At 36.5% G+C, this 19,112-nt stretch overlaps 1 long non-coding RNA gene across 3 annotated transcripts; it reads right to left on the bottom strand.

Annotated features, from left to right (window-relative positions):
* Nucleotides 1–3,456: 3,456 nt before the first annotated feature.
* On the bottom strand, nucleotides 3,457–17,223 carry LOC136097381 (uncharacterized). 3 transcript variants are annotated; one of them, XR_011737250.1, is made up of 8 exons: nucleotides 17,177–17,223; nucleotides 16,865–17,026; nucleotides 15,780–15,822; nucleotides 15,124–15,233; nucleotides 13,977–14,155; nucleotides 11,534–11,569; nucleotides 8,705–8,812; nucleotides 3,457–6,552 (listed from the first exon to the last, which is right to left on the bottom strand). It is a non-coding gene; the product is annotated as an uncharacterized lncRNA (long non-coding RNA). The 3 variants fall into 3 exon arrangements; XR_011737249.1 differs by having other exon boundaries at nucleotides 16,865–17,187; XR_011737251.1 differs by lacking the exon at nucleotides 13,977–14,155 and having other exon boundaries at nucleotides 16,865–17,187.
* Nucleotides 17,224–19,112: the final 1,889 nt, after the last annotated feature.

Raw genomic sequence — 19,112 nt, 5'->3', positions numbered from 1 at the left:
CTAAATTTTGTACTTCATTTTGACTGAGAATTTGAACTTTTGTGAGTTTTCCTTTTCTCAGAGTCTTTATCTCCATTGCACATCTGTGGGGAAACAGTGCTCAACAGTATTCACAAGATGCTAGGTTAAGCAACAAAATTAAATTAGAATTTCCCAGTATAATCCGTCATTTCCATGGAAACTCTCCTTGCCAGTTAGGGCAGACACCTTGGTGGTGATCTCAGCTGTGCTGTGATCTACGTGTACATGTCCAGTGTTAATGTCTTCCAGCTCCCTTTTGTTCTATTTTAAGTGTTTCACTGTTCTCTGAGAGACATTTTTAAACTACTTAATTGTTCTGGACCTCTGAGCCCTCAATGAGGATATCCTCCTGACAATAGCACAAACCTTGGTGCATGGCCAGTCCTGTAACAGCATTTATTTTCCTTTGCATTTCAATACATCACTTTAAATTTGCTATTCACCAATGTAAATATTTCACAGGCTCCTTTAGGAGGAAACTGCATCCTCCAGCTTCTTTTGTTTTAATTTTTGAATATATCAATAGATCAAGCTGCTGTCCCTCTTGAATTAATTCATTCATTGTGATTTCCATAGTTTGAAAACTTCTAGGGTTTTGTTTTTTTTTTTAGTTTTTTTTTTTTTTTTTTTTTTTTTAATTTTAGGGGTTAATTCCAAATCTTCCAGTAATCCACCCCACTGTAAACTTGTCTACAGTGTCAGATGTCAAGAATAACAAAATCAAGAGAAAGGAAGTCTCTCTGAGAGAGACTCTTTATATAAAGGTGTGGTGAGTTGATATCATCTGCTCCACCACAAGCCTCCATGGGCAGCAGGGCACAACCTGCATCACCATGGTGTTTAACACGTGCTGCAGGGCAATCTCTGCTCTGGTGCCTGGAGCACATCCTCCCCCTCCTTCTTCACTGGCCTTGGTGTAGGCAGAGTGTGTCTCACTCCTTTCTCTCAGCTGCTGTTGTGCAGCATTTTTTAACCCTTTCTTAAATATGTTATCAGAGAAGTGCTATCAACATCACTGCTTTGACCAGTGGCAGGTCCATCTTGGAGTCGGCTGGAGCTGGCTCTGTCCAATATGGGGGCAGCTTCTGGGACCTTCTCACAGATCCCACCGCTGCAGCCTCCTCCACTACTAAAGCTTTCCCACATAAACCAAATACATTTGGGCACAATACAGTACCCACACATCTAGACAGTCACTTCAGACTTCAGCTAGTGTATGCCCTGTTAACTCACAAACAGATGGTTCTACCTTGAAAATATCTGTACTTGGTCAGATCCATAAGCCTTGGTCAGTACTCCTTGCGTATGCCAGATCTATCATATTCAAACACAGTAGTCTCTTCTTACTGAGTTAACTGAAACTTTGTGAACTCAGTCAGTGTTTCAAGACACATGACAGCAAAAAATAAAGCTGCTTCTTTCCTTTCAATTGGCCAGCCTTGATCTGTTGGCCATCTCTCACATCTTAAAAAAAAAAACAACAGTGCACATATTAATTAAGTCTTAGTGTGTCGTGATTTATATAAACTACTCCTTTCTTTGTTCTTAAAAAAACTTCTATATCTATTTTTGCATTCCACAAAAATACACACACATAAATGCACACACATATATATTTATATATAACTGGATTACACTTCAATAAAAGAAAAGCCTTTACTCAAGAGTCTTCTAGAAATGCTAAGGTTTTCTTTCTTTAATTAGTCCCTGTTTAGCCTCAAGGTCTTTACAGATGAAACAACATTCTAGAGGAACAGTTAAAGTATATGGTTAAAGTATGAAATAAGTGTGTGAGTTAACTTGAATATCCCAGATAAATTCTATGGCAGCCAATTACACCTTCCATTACACCTTCTCTTTCAGCTCCTTCTTTTTATGTCTGAGTGAATGAGGACAGAAAGTGTAAAGAAATACTTGTAAATTTCGTTGTAAGCGTATATTTGGATTAAAGGTTAAAAATATAACTAAAAACTGGAAAGTACACAACAGGACTGGCATAATATTGCAGAGGCAAATTTATTTTTGATACTTCCAAAATTTTAAGAGCAACCTAATAATGACATAGGAACAGAGGTTCATATGGATGTATAAAATATAAAGATGATAGCCTTCAATGGAGTCAGATATGAAGGTCCTACTTGCACCAGAATTCAAAACATTTTCATTCTCAAACCAGCTAAAAGTGAAATTGGAATTGACAATAGGGACATGTTTTGTGTTTAAACAACAAAAGCAATGTTAGCTTTTAGAACAGAGGACATGGTATCAACCAAACTAACTGTGTCTTTAAAAATGCCAGACACAATTCTAGGAAGTTTATCAAAAGCATCCGTTTTTGGAAACAATTAAATATAGAACATCAAAGAAAAAAACCTTGCCAAGATTTTAATTAACTTCTGCAAATAATGAAACCTCTTTTTCATTTAGGCATTTTTAATTTGCCTGTTGCCATGCTATTACACCTAACAAATATATTCACATACTTACACTTCTCTATATAACCTGCTTGTGCATAAGCAATGTAGCTGTGGTATGTCTATATGTATATGTATTTTCAAAACATAAGTCCTGCCATCTACATTGTTTGAATTAATTTCCATATGAAGGCTACACTTTGATTTCAGCTGTCCCATATGAAGAAATTTGTTCTTTGTTTCCTACAATCATGCTGCCTTTGGTCTTCAATAATCTGTAAGTGCTTTAAAAAATACAAAAATCTTAATTAAATTTTCTTCTCCTGTGAAGCAAACAAACAAATAGAACTGTAATGTTTCTTCATTCAGGAACATTTAGTATCATAAAGGATATTTCATGTTTTGCCAAAAAGCTTAATAAAGGCCCATGAGGGCAAGAGACAGTAATTTAGCAATGTCAAGAATAATAATTAATGTGCTTCCTTACAAAATGAACCAATAATAAGTAAAGCAGTTTGGAGGGTTTTTAAAGAGTTTTTAAGTGATTTGGGTTTGGTAATAATTAGTCAAAATCCTTAAGAAAACCTTCTTCACATTTTTTTCCTTCATACTGCCATCTCATCTTGTTTTATTCTCTTAATGTTGCATTAGCCAGCATTTGAATGTGAAAAGGTGATATCTTGGCTTCTTTCTTCCTTGCTGTTGTTTTGCTGCTGTTTATAGCTTGCTCCTGAAAACTGATCTCAGTGCGAAAAGTGCATGAGCTAAGATTGTGCAGCACATTAAATTAGAAATCAGAAAGCAAAGCCAGAGATGCATTGATCTTTGATCTTCTTTTTCCATGGTCTCATCAAAGACAAAAGATCTTTCTGGGACTTAGTTATACACAGATTATACTCTCCAATATGTTTCAGTTTTCAAGACTGTAATGGGAATTAGCTTTACTGTAGTCTTCATTTTTTTTAATACAAAGTACTCTATGACAGAAAATATTGTTTTGCTTTTTTCAGTGGGAATAATATAATAAAATAAATAAATACTATAAAATAATATTGAAAATAAATAATCTAAAATAATATTGAAAATAATATATCATCTTAACGTTAATGTTTTAGCTATTTTTTGTTTCATTTCAGCTACCTTTCTGGGTTATTCTTTCAGTTTTGTCAGGTTGTAATAATAATGAGAACTTCGGACCAAATAATATATACTTTTTAAATGTAAAAAATTAGAAAGTCTTACTGTGATGTTTTTAATAGTAATCCATTATAGTGCCTTCATACCTTGCTATATTTGCACATAGAATGCTAATTTTCACTTAAAATAATTATCAAGCTTGTATTACACAAAGGGTTATATTTAAATACTTATAAATAAACAGAATATAAACATTGATTTTCAGAGAAGAAGAGAGAGAGAGAATCAAATACTAGTAAATGCCACTATCTTTCTGAATACTGCTTTGAAAGTATTGCAGGATACCGTGGGTTTACTTCAGAAGAAACCAAACCATGATTTCATGGCTACTAAAATGAAAACAGTATAAGATTGGAACAAAACAGAAAGAGATGCATCAACTCTCATATATTCACAGATAAGAACCTGCTTCTTCATTTAACCCTAGTTTTGAAATGAAAATGTTTTCCAAATATTTCTTAACTCTTAACAGTTACACAATTATGTACAGATATTTTTATAGAATACTCAAAATTGATTACTAAGTAAATCTTGCCAAAGGCCAAAATCAGTGTAATTTTGAGACTCCAACTTTCCGCTTCGGGGTTTCTTCAGGACTAGCAGGCTTTAGAGGAAAAATGTAACACAAACTAGTGAACAAAAACAACAAATATTTTCATTTGCAAGCAGAAGATGGGCATGACATTATCAAGATATGTGAAATACTGCAATTGTGTTTTACTGAATATCACTGAGAACCTAGTATGTGTGCCTTTAAACTACGCTTTAGTTAAAACACTTCTATTATAAAATTTGGATTTATGACTAAATGCTGTCTTTCAGTGAGGGTGAAAGATATTGCCCAGTATTTCATAAAGATAGAAAATCCCATCTGACTGAAAATCAGAATTTTGTTTTGAAAGGATTTGTTTACTTTTTGAAAGTGCTTTCCAGTAAATTGGAAGATTTTGGCCCTGACTCTCCTCATTGTGTGTTCTTGGCTACTTCACTACTAAGAGAATTAGCAAATCTCCTAAGATGATCACATTTATGAGGTTATTTACAAGGTCAGTTACCAGATTATTACAAGATTGGTGGCTGCACTGCTTCCAGCAATGCAGCTTTACTGGACCTGCTACACATCCACCAAAAAGCTGGCAGATTTTCCCTATCCCAGCTAGACTCCTGTCTTCACAGTCCCAAAATTTAATCAAACGACTAAAAGTTCATTTGAGCGAAACACAATAATAAATGACTATAAATTATTTTTTCAACAATGCTGTAATTAACGATATTTATTACTCATTCTATTGTCAATTTTCCTGTGTCACAGAATCACAAAATGTTAGGGACTTGAAGGGACCTCGAAAGATCAACTAGTCCAATCCCACTGCCAGAGCAGGAACACTTAGGTTACACAGGAAGGTGTCCAGGCGGGTTTTGAATGTCTCCAGAGTAGGAGACTCAACAACCCCCCTGGGCAGCCTGTTCCAGTGTTCTGGCACCGGTACTGAGAAGGAGTTTCTTCTCATATATAAGTGGAACCTTTTGTGTTCCAGTTTGAATCCATTACCCCTTGTCCTACCATTGGTTGTCACCGAGAAGAGCCTGGCTCCATCCTTGTGACACTCACCCTTTACATATTTATAAACATTAATGAGGTCACCGCTCAGTCTCCTCTTCTCCAAGCTAAAGAGACCCAGCTCCCTCAGCCTTTCCCCATAAGGGGGATGCTCCACTCCATCATCTTTGTTGCCCTGTGTTGGACTCACTCCAGCAGTTCCCTGTCCTTCTTGAACTGAGGGGCCCATTGATGTGTCCTTTGATGTAAATGACTCTCCTCTTATAGATAAATTTTCTGAGGAAAGGGAGTATTTTTTAAAAATCTATATACTATACTACATACTATATAATTTTTAAACAATCTATGTACAACTTTGTCTCGCACAATAGGATTATTAGTTACAGTTGACATTACTTACTTTTACTCATTGATTTCCCTAAGTGTATCATCTACCACTTCTTGTATGACAGCAGTCAGCCAGCAAGAATGTCAGTGCCTTGGTTTCTAAACAGAATATTTTACAATCTGTCTTTACAGAACATTCATAGCTCCTGTTCTCTGCGATATACACCTGTTTCACTACCAGCAAGAAAGAAAATGTGTTGACTTTATAAGATCAGTGAAGAAATGAAAAACTTTGTTCTAAAACTAGGCCAACTTGCCGTAAAGAAGCAACACAGCAAAGGAAATAATTTTGAAAGGTTCCAATTGCCATTTTAATATGTTTTGGTTAACAGTGCAGCCCCGTTCTCACAAACCAGACAGGTCCATAAAGACAGCCAAATGCACATGCAAGCTCAGATTTGAGCATGCTCTCAGATGCATGAAGGGACTCGTGCTTGAACGTGTCCAACTCTTCGATATCTCACAGAATGACTGGACAGGTTACAAGCACGGCAGCCACACATGTGGATGTATGTCCTTTCTTTGTAATGAAGGCTGAGGAAAAAAACCTTTCTTAAAGTTTAGACCACTGTTGGATCTAAATCTCAGAGTCACTGGCAATAATGCTTAGCCACTAAATTTTGCCTCACTCAGTTGAACTGCAGGCTTTGATCGCTTTTCACGTGAAACCTGTCTGATACAGTTACACTAGAAAATTTTATGGCTTAGACACATCTCAGCAGCACATTGCCTACAGGGGCAGAACACTGCCCAATATCCAGGACAAGTATCTCCGCTCCTCCAGCACAAAGGAATTGTCATAAGGCAATAGGTTCTTGGTCTACTCAAATAAGGCAATATGCTTGTCAGCTGACCTGAAATTCTGGTGTAAATCCCTCTAGAAGGCAGGAGCTGCTCTGAAGATCATGTTGTTTCACATTAAGACTGCAGAGCGGTGCTTCCATAGCAAGCCTCTTGACTGTGTAGCTTGTCCTGAAAGGGAAAGGATAAATGCCAAACTATTGTTTGTCAGATTGTTTAAAGCAATACTAGCAGGCAGTAAGATACTAGGAGTATATCAGAGCTTTTGTATGTAAGTAGACAAGAATACATATCCTTTTCTAAACTTAACAGAAAAGAACTATGGAATATGGGGAAAAGAAAGTGTGTAGCCAAAATATTTGAAGACTTATGACTGTTAAAACCTAATCTTTGACCCATGGTTACTGACACCACCAGAGAAAGCAGAGATTTCAAAGTCCACTGTGAGCATAAAAATTCTATCTCCTAAAATGCATTGAAACTAAAAATCACAACAACTTCATTTTTTTATAAATATTAAAGTCTTCAAGTAGCATACTAAACATGTGCATGGAATTCAGTTTTGCTCAGCATAGAGAGATAATTTGGGCTTGATTTAGTTCACTAGCCAGTCTACTGGAACAGATTTCACCAAAAAATTCCATGGGGTACGGTATTACACTCTAACTCTTTAACATATTTGACCTTAGAAGTCAAGAATTTTTATTTGGGTCATGTAAAGTGCAATAAGGAAGAAAACCAAAGGCCACAACTTCAGTGTTTGCTTCTGATTATCTCAAATTAAAAAAAAAAAAAAAAAAAAAAAAAAGTCTAGTGTTCATTCTAACACCTGAGATCTTATAGACCTACTATAAAAATGGTCTGGTACGAAACCAGAAGTGTCGACCTCTACAAATGCAGAATAAAAGTAGAAGCTGCAGTAACAACAAATAAACGTAGGGATTATAAAGACACTCTGAAGAGTTTGACATTTTTCATACAGTTCTGAAACGCATAATATTAGGAGCATTAATTATTAACAGGTACACTGTAACAAATTATGAAACAACCTATTTTCAGGAGTCATCTTTCAGGTCTCTTTGGAAAGTATTTCTCAGATTCTCAGTCTATCAGAAAGATTAATTTCTGAGATGTACCTCTGTATACACAGAAAACTATGTGTAACGGTATTAAAGGTTTTACAAATTTGTTCCTTTTTATATACTGCTGACATCAAATATTAATATCTTACCTGCTGAAGCTTAGGTCTACAGAATTTGTGACTAAGCTTGTCAAAATTATATTCCATTCATCACCTTATCTTCCAGATGTATTAAAAATAAAAATATTATTAAAATCTCATGCCAAATTAAATCTTCAAGCAGGATTTTATTTGAAAGTTAAATGAATTCATTGCTGACAAACTTAAAAGTATTTGCACGATCTTCTCTGGGAATAATGTGTTTTCAAGGGTATGAGTCATTAGAGATCAAAAAATCCAAGCACACGCTGTGATTTAACAGCAGAAGAGTTTATATGCATGTGAGAGTTACGAAAGAGGAGACTGAAACCCAGGACCAGCTCTCCTTTCAAGTCCTCTTGCTCCAGATTCCACAGAGCTTGCTTCCTCGTTTGATTTCACTTATCTTTCCATGTGATATGCTTACACAAGTTACCTGAAAATGTATGTGGCAGTTCCCATCATGAAAGGAGTGCTTCTATTTGGATAATATCGGGTGTTTCAAAGAGATGGACCGAATTTCAAACCACTAAATCTTTGAAACTGGGTCCATTTTTGGAAACACCCTGTATTATTTCCAAATGTAATTACTCCAGAGAAGGAAAAGAGCAATCTAAGTGTAAGTAGGAACATAATTTCCACTTCAAATGTTTTCAATTTGTTTACATAGTAAAAATGGTGTACCCAGGAGAATAACTGTGGTTATGGCATAAGAAAACTTTTCCAGAAATGGTACTTGAATAGAGAATACAGTGAAAGATCTACATTAGCCGTACAAAAATCCACTTAATTCAAGTCATCTGTTGCACAATACTTTACTCAAATATTACAATGGTCTTTTTTTGTGGTTTGTTTTATTACTAATTTGAGTATCATGGCATGTTAAGAAATGCTGTAACAAAACTTAGGACAGGTTGCATGGCTCTCATTTTTGGGGAGAAAAACGCATGCTATGAATCTGCAACACATTATTTGATTGGAAAATGCCACCTTCAGCACACTGATACATTCATTTCACTTACTGAGGAATGAAAACATGGTCACAAGCAACTATTGGGGTGCAGCTAGTACATTTAAAAAAAAAAAATCTATAATTTTCCTCACCCTTATTTTCCTAATTTAGTCATACACTAGCTTATCCATGTGGCCATTAGAAATCTTCCTGAAAATTCCAAAAACCTTCTACCTGGTCTGGTCCAATCTGCTTTTTGCCTTAAAAGAAAAGAATGCAGAAAAGGGAGAAAAGTTAATTTAACAATCTTACCCCCTTCCCAAAACAAACAAACAAAAAAAACACAACAAAAAAAACCCCAATACAGAGTATCTTAGAAACTCATTAAATTTACAAATAAAAGAGTCAGAAAACTGTTTTATACATTATATAAAATATACATTATAGCCAGTAAGAATATTAAATATTATATATTCATATAAAATATGTGTACATGTAAATATTGCATATGCATATATATATGTGTATAATTTTTCCTGCCTCTTACCCTCACCATGTGTTTTTTCACCATGTTAATTTTAAATTTCACTCCAATGATATTATGGGAGTGAAAATGACTCAACAGATCTGAGTTACTATTGCCTGTTACTTATTTGCCCTATCATCTTTGTCATTATATGTTGTATCACCTATAAGTTACATTGCTGCTAAGATCTTAATATAATATTTTCCACTACTAGGGCTGCCCATATCAAATCTATTTTATACTTTTATTCTCTAATTATAATAGAAGGTTAGATCTTTTTAATAAATCTGATAAATCATTTCCTGGATTAATTGTTTGATTGTGCATGTCTTCTATTTGAATAGGCGACTTACAAACATTTATTTGAAGAGCCATTTTTCCCTACAAGAAAATTCAAACAGCTTTCTTTATCAGATTCATATTACAGAACAAAGAAACAAACAACCTATTCTGGAATACTAGCGACAAGACGAGGAGGAAAATGTTTTCTCCACATTTAGCCTCATCTATCTCACATCTGGGATAAACCTAATCAAGATATTTTCCTTGTATGAGACATATCTGGGGGCCGAGTTCAAAATGGAATAATTACACAGTTAGCTATTGTAGGTCAGAACTCTGAGATATGTAAAAAGCAAAATCATTAGAGTAATCTGTTAGATCATTTAAAAATTGCTTATTTCTTTACAAAATAAATCAGTCCAGGCAGCAGGAGAAAAAAAAAAAAGAACAACACACAACACATTCCACACAAACAAGCTCTTCTCCGTGAACACAGCAGAGAACTAAATAAGAACAACAAAACTGTCGTTTTCAGTAAAGATGAGATAAAGAAGCATGAAATATGATGCACGTTCTCAGATGTAATGTCAATGGGTCCAGTGTCAGGAGAATTCCCCTGACCCCTAACAACTTGGGTCCTAATGAGCACCTGAACTAAATCACTATTGCCCTCAAAAGTGCTTTAAAATGTAGCCCCCCTGCAATTAGGAAGGCGGTCTCAAATCAAGAGGCTAGCTTTAAACCCGAAACTTCTGTACACAAAGCAAACCTGTATTTACAGATGGTGGTTAGGGGAAAAACAAAACAAACAAACAAAAAAACCAACACAACAACAAAACAAAAACACCAAAACAAAACAAACAACAACAAATTCAAAACCACCAAAAGAAGATTAAACCTTTTTTTCTTCATTTATGTTTTGTGCAAGGCTGAATCCTCCCAGTGCATTTTAAGCATGAAGGCTGAGAACTGAGCATTTTGCTGCCCTAATGGCTTGGCACAGCACATACGTGTGGAGATAGAAACTTAAGCTACTTGAGATGTCAGCAAGCAGAAGCTTAGGGTGCTGGTGAAGCAAGTCCTGTGTATGTGAGGACAGTCTCAGTGTTGAGAAGGCAGCTGAGAAGGGTAACTGAGGATGTGATTTTCACCCTTGCATTCCTCACAGAGCAGCCAGACATTTAAGAACCTCACAGGTCTGACACATACTGTTCAGAAATATGTGAAATCATACATCTTCTAGCAAGCAAAAGTTTTGAAAGCTGTCAAGTCTTTCTAGAAAGACTGCAGGCGAGAGAAGAACAAATCTCATGCTTTTTAAGAGAGGAGGGATAGGAAAAAAAAAAAAAGGAAACCTATAATATGATAGCAAATAGAAAAAGCTTTGGTGAAGGTTCTGGAGCACAAGTCTGATGAGGAGTGGCTGAGGGAACTGGGGCTGTTTATCCTGGAGAGAAGGAGGCTGACGGGAGACCTTATCGCTGTCTACAACTACCTGAAAGGAGGTTGTAGCATGGAGGGTGTTGGTCTCTTCTCACAAGTGATAGGACAAGAGGAAATGACCTCAAGTTCTATCAGGTGAGGTTTAGATTGGATATTAGGAAAAATTGCTTCCTGGAAAGGGTTGTCAGGCATTGGAACAGGCTGCCCAGGGAAGTGTGGAGTCGCCATCCCTGGAGGTGTTTAAAAGACGTGCAGGTGAGGATCTTAGGGACATGGTTTAGTGCCAGAGCTGGATTATGGTTGGACTTGATGATCTTGATGGTCTTTTCCAACCTAAATGATTCTATGATTCTATGAGGATTAGCACATGCTCCTAAGTTTTGGATTTAACCTCTGGTGCTCAGAAAGAATGTCTTACACGAGGCACAACCCAGCAGTGATTTATCCTGGTTCAGGGTTGTGGTTATTGTACTCAGCCATTCCAGAGTAGTGGTAGAGGTGGCCAGAGCTGCCTTCTCCTGACTTCTTGTGTACGTGCCAAGGCATATTCGTAAGGAAAGTCTTTAGCACTGCAGTGTCAAACCTTTATTGTAATATGAGCAGGAGACACTTCAAAACACAAATTATCACCACCAAAATTTTAACAAATATTATATACTATTCATTCCGTATAAACATGAAAATGTGTTTATACCTCTCAGGTGTTGAAAATTTCAAGATAGACCCTCACCTGGCATTTCAAATATATCATTTTTGCTGGAAGAATCTGTTAACCAATGAGAAATAAAATGGTAATTAGTTTTACATTTGAATATTTTTAAATTATGCAATTATTATTCTTTTTAATACAGTGCAAGCACATTCCTTAGATCCTCATGCTTTCAGAAATAAAAAGGAGACACATTAAAAGTTTGGATGAGGATCAGACCACATTTTCCAAAAATGTGCTCAACAATTTACAAAACAACTTGTTTTTAAGCATACATCATCCAAGTTATTCAGTATTGTCATTGTTTCATCGTGATTTTAGAATTGCTTTTGGTCCTCTTATTTTAATATATAAAAGATGAATCTGAATATTTCTTTCTTAAAACTTAACAGATTATTTCAAGAACCACTTTTTCCATATTTCCAGAATAAAGTAGGTTCTACTTTTGTTCTGTATTTAATGTCTTAAAACATTTCTAGGAGACAATCCTGTCCCTATGATTTACTTTTCACATATATATGACAGAACTATAAATCATAATAAAAAAAAAAATGTAATCCAGTACAAAATAATGCATTTCCATTTCTTTTTTTTATTTACAACCTTTTTTTTTTTTTTTACTATTTTTATAATGTATAATATATTTTATTATAGATACACAGTTGCAGCAAACTGTATCATCTTGGCCTACAAGCCAGGGGGCATAGAACCAAGAAAGGGAGAAATCTGCATATTCTTCTCTAACTTCATATCACCAACAATAGTGATTCACTCCAATGTTTGTAAGGCTTTCACTACCATTTCCAATAAATATAAAAAGACAATATTTGCCTCTTTATAAAAATTGAATTCTAGAACAAACTTTCAGTTACTTCATGTACTCCCCCCCAGGAACTGTACCAGTAAGTCCACACACGTGACTTTATACATCAAGGGACCTGTCTAAACGTCAATTTGGCTCTTTAAAAGCTCATTTATTTATCTTATAGTAGGAGTTTCTTAATGCAAAGGAGTAAGAAGGTAAAAAAATTCAGGGAGAAAATAAATGCACAAGTTTAGAAAACTTATTTCCACTGTTGCTTTAAGATTTCAGCAAGACTATAACCGTTGAAAACAGGAAATTTTAATATGATCTAGTTTTACATTGTTCTGTGCAGAAATAATTCACATGTAAAATATGTCAGCTTGCAATAGGCATTGTTACTTTCACAGGAGTACCTCAAATTTAAACATGCACTGTAAAATAAACAGAAGACGGGATGGAAATTCCCATAATTTCTTAGCTCAGAGTGCTTTAAGGAAGCACAAAATTAGAATGAACCTCCCGGATCACAAAGCTTAGCTTTGTATTATTACAAGTAGTGTTTTATGTATTCACATTAAAAAATGCTCATAGCCTTAGCTTAAAATAACTTTTCTTTTTCTCCCCCCTGCCACCGTCCTCCTTGAAAGATAGTCCCAGAATATATTGTTCCAGCAGTCTGCACCTTTTGCCTTATTTCCAGCTCGAGTTTATTTATAATTGTTTTCTCCCTTTTTGTTCTTATACAAACATTGGCTTTTAGCCTAAATGGTAATTTTTCTTCCAGTTTTTATCCTCCTACTGAATATCTTGATAACCACATGCCCTTTTGACTTGTCCAGCCTCAGATAAGAAGCTCTAGCTCTCTGCAGAGGATAAGCCCCCTGTTTTCTTTATTCACCCTTATTCATTTTGTATTTGTTTTAGTTTGAACTTCTTCATCTTGAGCATAGGTAATCAAAACTGAGTATTCCAGATGAGCATCACTAGTGTCTTGCAGCAGAAACAGCCCTGTTTCTACTGGAGTTACCATTTCAACACAATCACTACATTTTCTGGCTAAACGACTTCAGCAATTTATAATCCTGCTGTTCTGTAGGACAGCCAAGTGCATTTCCACCTTAGTTCTTTGCAAACTTCTAGCTTTCAATGGTTTGACACCAGTACCAGGGTGGATCACCTTGTATTATCTGTTATTGAATTTTATCTCATTTCTACTAATCCAGTCCTGAGAAGTGACTTTTATACAATAGCCTACCCTGTGTTGACACTGCTTAGAAATTTATATTGTCAACAGATAAAACCAGCATTTTTACTGCATTTCTACCAGGGCCATTGATGACAGTATTAAACAATTTCAGTGCCAAGCTCTTTTAAGAGCATTGCTAGTAACTACTGTGCTACCAGCTATTCCAGAGCTGTCTGTTGCTTCTTCTGTTTTGGATAGCTTTTATCCACCCTCCAATAACTCAGAGAACCATAGAATGTCCGGAGCTGGAAGGGACCCACAAGGTCCCATCTTTAAAGCTTTCTGTCCTGGAACATCAGCAGTGTGAGAAAGCACCACTGCCACAGAAACAAAAGATCACAAGAGAAAAAAGAAAAGACAACCCAGAGGTATTCCAGAAACACAGAGACTATGCCACTGAAATCCAAGCTCACCTTTGATCCTTTTATACCATTTCATCTAGAACTGAAGTAGGAACAGTCTACTGCCAAAAACAACAGTATGAAATGGTTTTTCAACTCTGAAGTTGAGACGGTCGGTAATTGATGAGTTTAAGTTTGCTGTATTTCTTCATTGGCCAGAAGGCTCTTAGGACACCCAGGCAGTAGACAGCCTAAGATAACAGTGTTTGTTATTTTGTTATTAATTTTTAAAACAAAAAATCCTAGATGTTGCATTTCAGTTGCTTTCAGGTTTATGTTTTTTCATTTTCTACAGTCACAATGTTTTGTGTTCATGAATTGAAGGGTCATCTGCCGCCTTTGTACTCATAATTAAAAAAAAGAAAACAAACAAAGTTGGTTTTGGGGGGAAAAGGTCTTACAGAGAGTAAGATAATCAAAATGTAAAGGAAGTCAAAGGAAAGAGGGCTCCTTTGGTTATTTTTATCACAAGATAAACCAGTGCGAATTATTGGAAATCCTTGGGAAATCCTTATGCTTAATTTTAATTTCTTAATCTTTGTAAATTTTGTGTTGCTTTTATCCTTGTTCAAATATGTATTTTTTGTGTATATTGATCAGAAGTAAATTATCACCAAAAGTTAATCATGCTTCTCACTTTTGCTTTTCATGAATATTTTAGAAAACTAGTTCTTCTGCATTACCTGTAAAAAATGTGAAAGAATAGTCCTGGAAAGGTGAATTTAAACCTAAATATTTGCACTAAAACCTTGACTATATTCACCCAAGTAAGGGGCAGAAATATAGTATGACTAATCCAAATAATCTTCATTGATACAGCTCACACTTTAACTTCATGCAAACCCACTCATATAAATACATCTAAAGAAAAACTACCTATTCAGCTTCTTTTATGTTTCTGCACAGTATTTGAATTTCATGAGTTTTAAGCTTTCACATACCTTTCATTGTCTCTATTTGTTTGTAGCTATTTATACTAGAAAAGTGATAAAAGCATTCCAGACCTGTTTAGAACTTGTTCAGGAGGGTAGAAAAGGGTGCTCAGATGCTCCTTTTAAACTTCTTTTATCAATTGTTGTCTCTCTTTTTTTTTTTTTTTAAACCGAACAAGCCTTATCATATTTTTGCATAACTTCAGAGCACAGCAGTTATTACATACCTTTTATTTTACTGGATTTCAATGAGGATTAATATCTCTTATAATTTGGCTTCCCTCACTTGTACCCTCTACAGCTTCCAGGTGTGCCTGATACCGTCATGCTCTCTCTGCTAATAAGAAATCACATTTATTGAGAAATCACAATATATTGCAGAATTATATAGTTGCACATAACAGCTGATATTCCTGTAGATGAAGCAAGTAGTGTGCTCAAACAAAGAACCCTCGATTATTCAGCTTGAGGCTGAGGAGAGAGAACTCATCTCCTATTCTGTAGGCACCAGTTGTCACAATCACGTTTGAGCTCTCAGTCCCAGGGAGTTGGTGCTCAAGCATCGTGCTCTAATGATGATCACAGACAACAAAAGTGAGGTCTGGCTTAAAAACTGCACATGAAATAAAAGGTGAGTGCATGCTCAAGAGGGTATTCTAGAAATCAAGACTTATGACTTCTACTTTTGGTAAGACATCCTGTAATTGTTGTATTTTCCTCCTCCACCTACTCTCATTGTGTGTGACTGAATACATGTATAATTAAAAATACCTTGCTACGTGTGTTTAAAAACACAATACTCTGATAATTACATGTAAGGAACAGACATGTATGTTGAATAGGTGAGGGAAATCTGAACAACATGCTTTATTTCAATGCTTACCTCTATTACACCTGGAATCTTTTAGGCTTCACATTCATTACAGCTGCAGCATAGAAAAGACACAGAGAATGCATTTCCTCATAAAATCTCATAAGTCATGTCAAATCCCAAAACTCTAAAAAATACAACAATTTGTCTGCTACATTGACCTACCAGTAACTAGAATTTTTGCAAGTTTCTATACATTTCTCCACAATGTCAAGGTGTAGCCTGGCATGCAAAGCCCCGCAAACCCAAGCATTTCATTACTCTCTCTGTTCACATCTGAAAAAGGCTGAACTCACTCAAACCAGCATATAACCTCCAAACTCCCGGCAAAGAAAGTTAGTGCCTCTGTATGGACATTAAACAAGACATTCACAGTTCTGCAAGAACCAGCGAAGCCTGCAGCTGAACAGGGACTTTTTACTCACTTTTTTCTATAGTATTTTTCTTATTCTGGTAAAGATGTAGCCGCTAACAGTTATTTGCATTATGCTGGTGTATTAACATATCGACATTTTATTTTAAATGGAACTCCTTAATTCAGAGTATATGGTATCTATAAAGTCCAATTCTCTTTCTGTAAATCTTTGAAATAATGAGGCTGTGCTGGGGAAGGTTAAATGTGTTTTCCTGGAACTGTTTCCCAGCCCAAGAAAGTTATACAGCTTATTATGCTGTTCCCATCCCAGGATAATTATGCAGAATGTGCTGTGATGTGTTTTTTGTTTTGGTTTGGGTTTTCATGTGTTTTGTTTTGTTTCATTTTCGTCCTTATTGCTTTTTGTTTGTTGATTTGTGTATACAACTTCTTCTAGCTGTTTGCAAAACAGACATATATCCCACATGCACAACCACTGGTTTGCACACAGGCACTAAATATCAGACTGCAGAAAGCAGCTTTTAAGTTTTCAAAGAATACTAGCTGCACTACCACTCACTGAATGCTATAAAAATAATGTGATAACTATCCAGGATCATTAAAAAAAAAAAAAGACCAAACCAAACCAAAAAAAAACCACCAACAAAAAGCCCAACATAGCATAGTAATATATGCAACATAGTAAGCTATGTTATTTTGATCCCAGGCAGGAATCTCTTACCTTTTTCTAAGTTATAAAGGACAGATCCTTCTTGATCAGTTGAAACACTACATAAAGAGTGCTACAATTTTGTGCGTAGAGGAAGTGAGGTGAAGGATGGGTGGAAGGAGAGACGTGTCTTCCAGCCTTTCCATTCTCAAACTTCTAAGCAACACAGGATTCCTAGTCAGAGAAGTATAATTTTGGTTACATGGCAGTAGTTAAAGCAAAACTTAGCAGGAGTTGCAAGTTCTGCTGTAGTTCCAGATATTCTGTCAGGTAGAGGTAGATTATAGAGTCTCTGCAAGAAAAATCCCAGCCACAAGCGCTCACCCAGACTGGGACTCTTCTTGGTGCTTTTGAGGGATGCACAGTTTGCAAGAGCCCAGGGCGGGCTGCTAACTTCCCAGAATTGTTCTGATCTTCATTGGGTCTTTCCAAAGCAAACTTCAGGAAGGAACAAATGCCTCCAAGTTCAGCCCAAAGCTCCATACCCTGGAAGTGGGTATGTGAGCAGCTTTGCTGCTACAGGGCACAGCCTGACCTTGCAACAAACTGATCTGCCAATGAAGTGGCAGACACCTGAAGTTCTGCTCCTCAAGAGCTGTTCTTTGTGCCCCTTAATCTTGGAAAGCCCAGTAGCCGTGAGGAATGGAAAGCTGCTCAGATGTTGCACTGGAGAACCTACATGAACAGTGCCAAAATGTTCCAGCAGCTTTTGCTTTGGGAGGGTGCTTACTCCCCTATCAGAAAACTGACAGTTCTCGCAGGTCAGTGCTTTGCTCTGAAGTCCCATTAAACATGACATTGCCTTTCCCACGGGTCTATGGCTCTGCTTGGTGTGCTGAATGAAGGCTGAGCAATAAAACATACTGCTGTCAGCAATTTAAATCCAGCTAGGGAGAACTCAGTAACAATACTCTCCTGGAAAACAAGGAACATGTGCATCTCCAGCATCCCATGGGCACAGAACCAACCTGTGTCCCCTTTGGAGTAGAAGGATCTGTCTGCTTCTTACCAGAGAGCCGGTGGGGAATGAGGAGCTGGATGAGAAGTCCCTGTAGGTTTTACAGCTATACAGGCATTATGTCACAGGCTGAAACCAAGACCCACTTTACCTAAGATGTCAGCATGTGGTTTTCCTTTTAAATATACTGGAATTGCTGTTATGTTCCAAACCAAGGTGCAGCTCTGTAAGTCTCCACAACAGAGCAGAAATCTAAAGCTTCCTATTTCCTTCAGTTAGAGGCTCTGGCAACACACGTGTTGCGTGTTTTCTTGCTTACCCTTGTACGAAACCCTCCATCCACAGCCATCTTCCTGTATGTTTACTCCTCGCTTGACTTTCTCTCTTCCAGCACTGTCCCATCAAGATACAAACTGCACTGCTCATTGAAAAGAATTTGACCCACTAATCTTTTGTGACTCTAATCTTCAACACTTTGCACATGCGCTTTTGTAGGAAAGTGTTTCTGTTTACCTATTTCCCTGACAAAGCTGATAAAAACCAAGAGACTAAAAAAGAAAAAAAAAATCAGGTCTGAAAAATCCTATTTCTAACTGTATTGCAAAGAATAACACTTAAAAATAAAGAATATCTGCAATACTTAGAAAATTAAGACCTAGGACATTTCATGTGCAAAACAGATAAAACAATTTCTATACTCAAAGATTAACCTACAATTGCACATTGTCCTTCTGCAGCTGCACTACCCATAAGCATCCAGTTGTCTCAACTATATGCATGCATACCTAATTAATCCTTACATTTGCACCTATTCACCTCTAACTCTCTATGCATATACTTACCTGCAAAAGATCCAAAAATGAATCCGATGAATCCATGAGTCTGTACTGAAATTATACGCACAAATGTGTATAACACTTAATATGCTTATTGCAGCTGCACATGTAAGGTTGAACAATTTGTGTATATAGGCAAAGAGGAGACATGTCTTCAGGTTTCTTCAGCAGCCATAGCAATTGCGTTGAAGTCATTTATAGCCCTCTTCTCATTCAGTGTGCCTGTCCCATCCTTAGAAATCGCCATTTCTTCCCCCTTGACTGAGGCTCAACTGCAGAAATTGAGAATGTGCCTTTCCTCCCCTCTTCGATCTAGAGACCGAACAAAAGCAGAGACGCAACAGGATTCTGGGAGCTCTTGACATAAAAGGGAAGAGAAACCCGGCCCACTCCATCAGAGAGAAAGTACCTTTTCTTACTACTCAATTCCTTCAATTTTCAAATGAATGTTCCTTTGTACCACCCA

This window comes from Patagioenas fasciata, chromosome 1, assembly GCF_037038585.1.
Source record: "Patagioenas fasciata isolate bPatFas1 chromosome 1, bPatFas1.hap1, whole genome shotgun sequence".
Lineage (NCBI taxonomy): Eukaryota > Metazoa > Chordata > Aves > Columbiformes > Columbidae > Patagioenas > Patagioenas fasciata.
The sequence above is the reverse complement of the archived record's forward strand: the minus strand, read 5'-3'. Positions and strand labels throughout refer to the sequence as shown.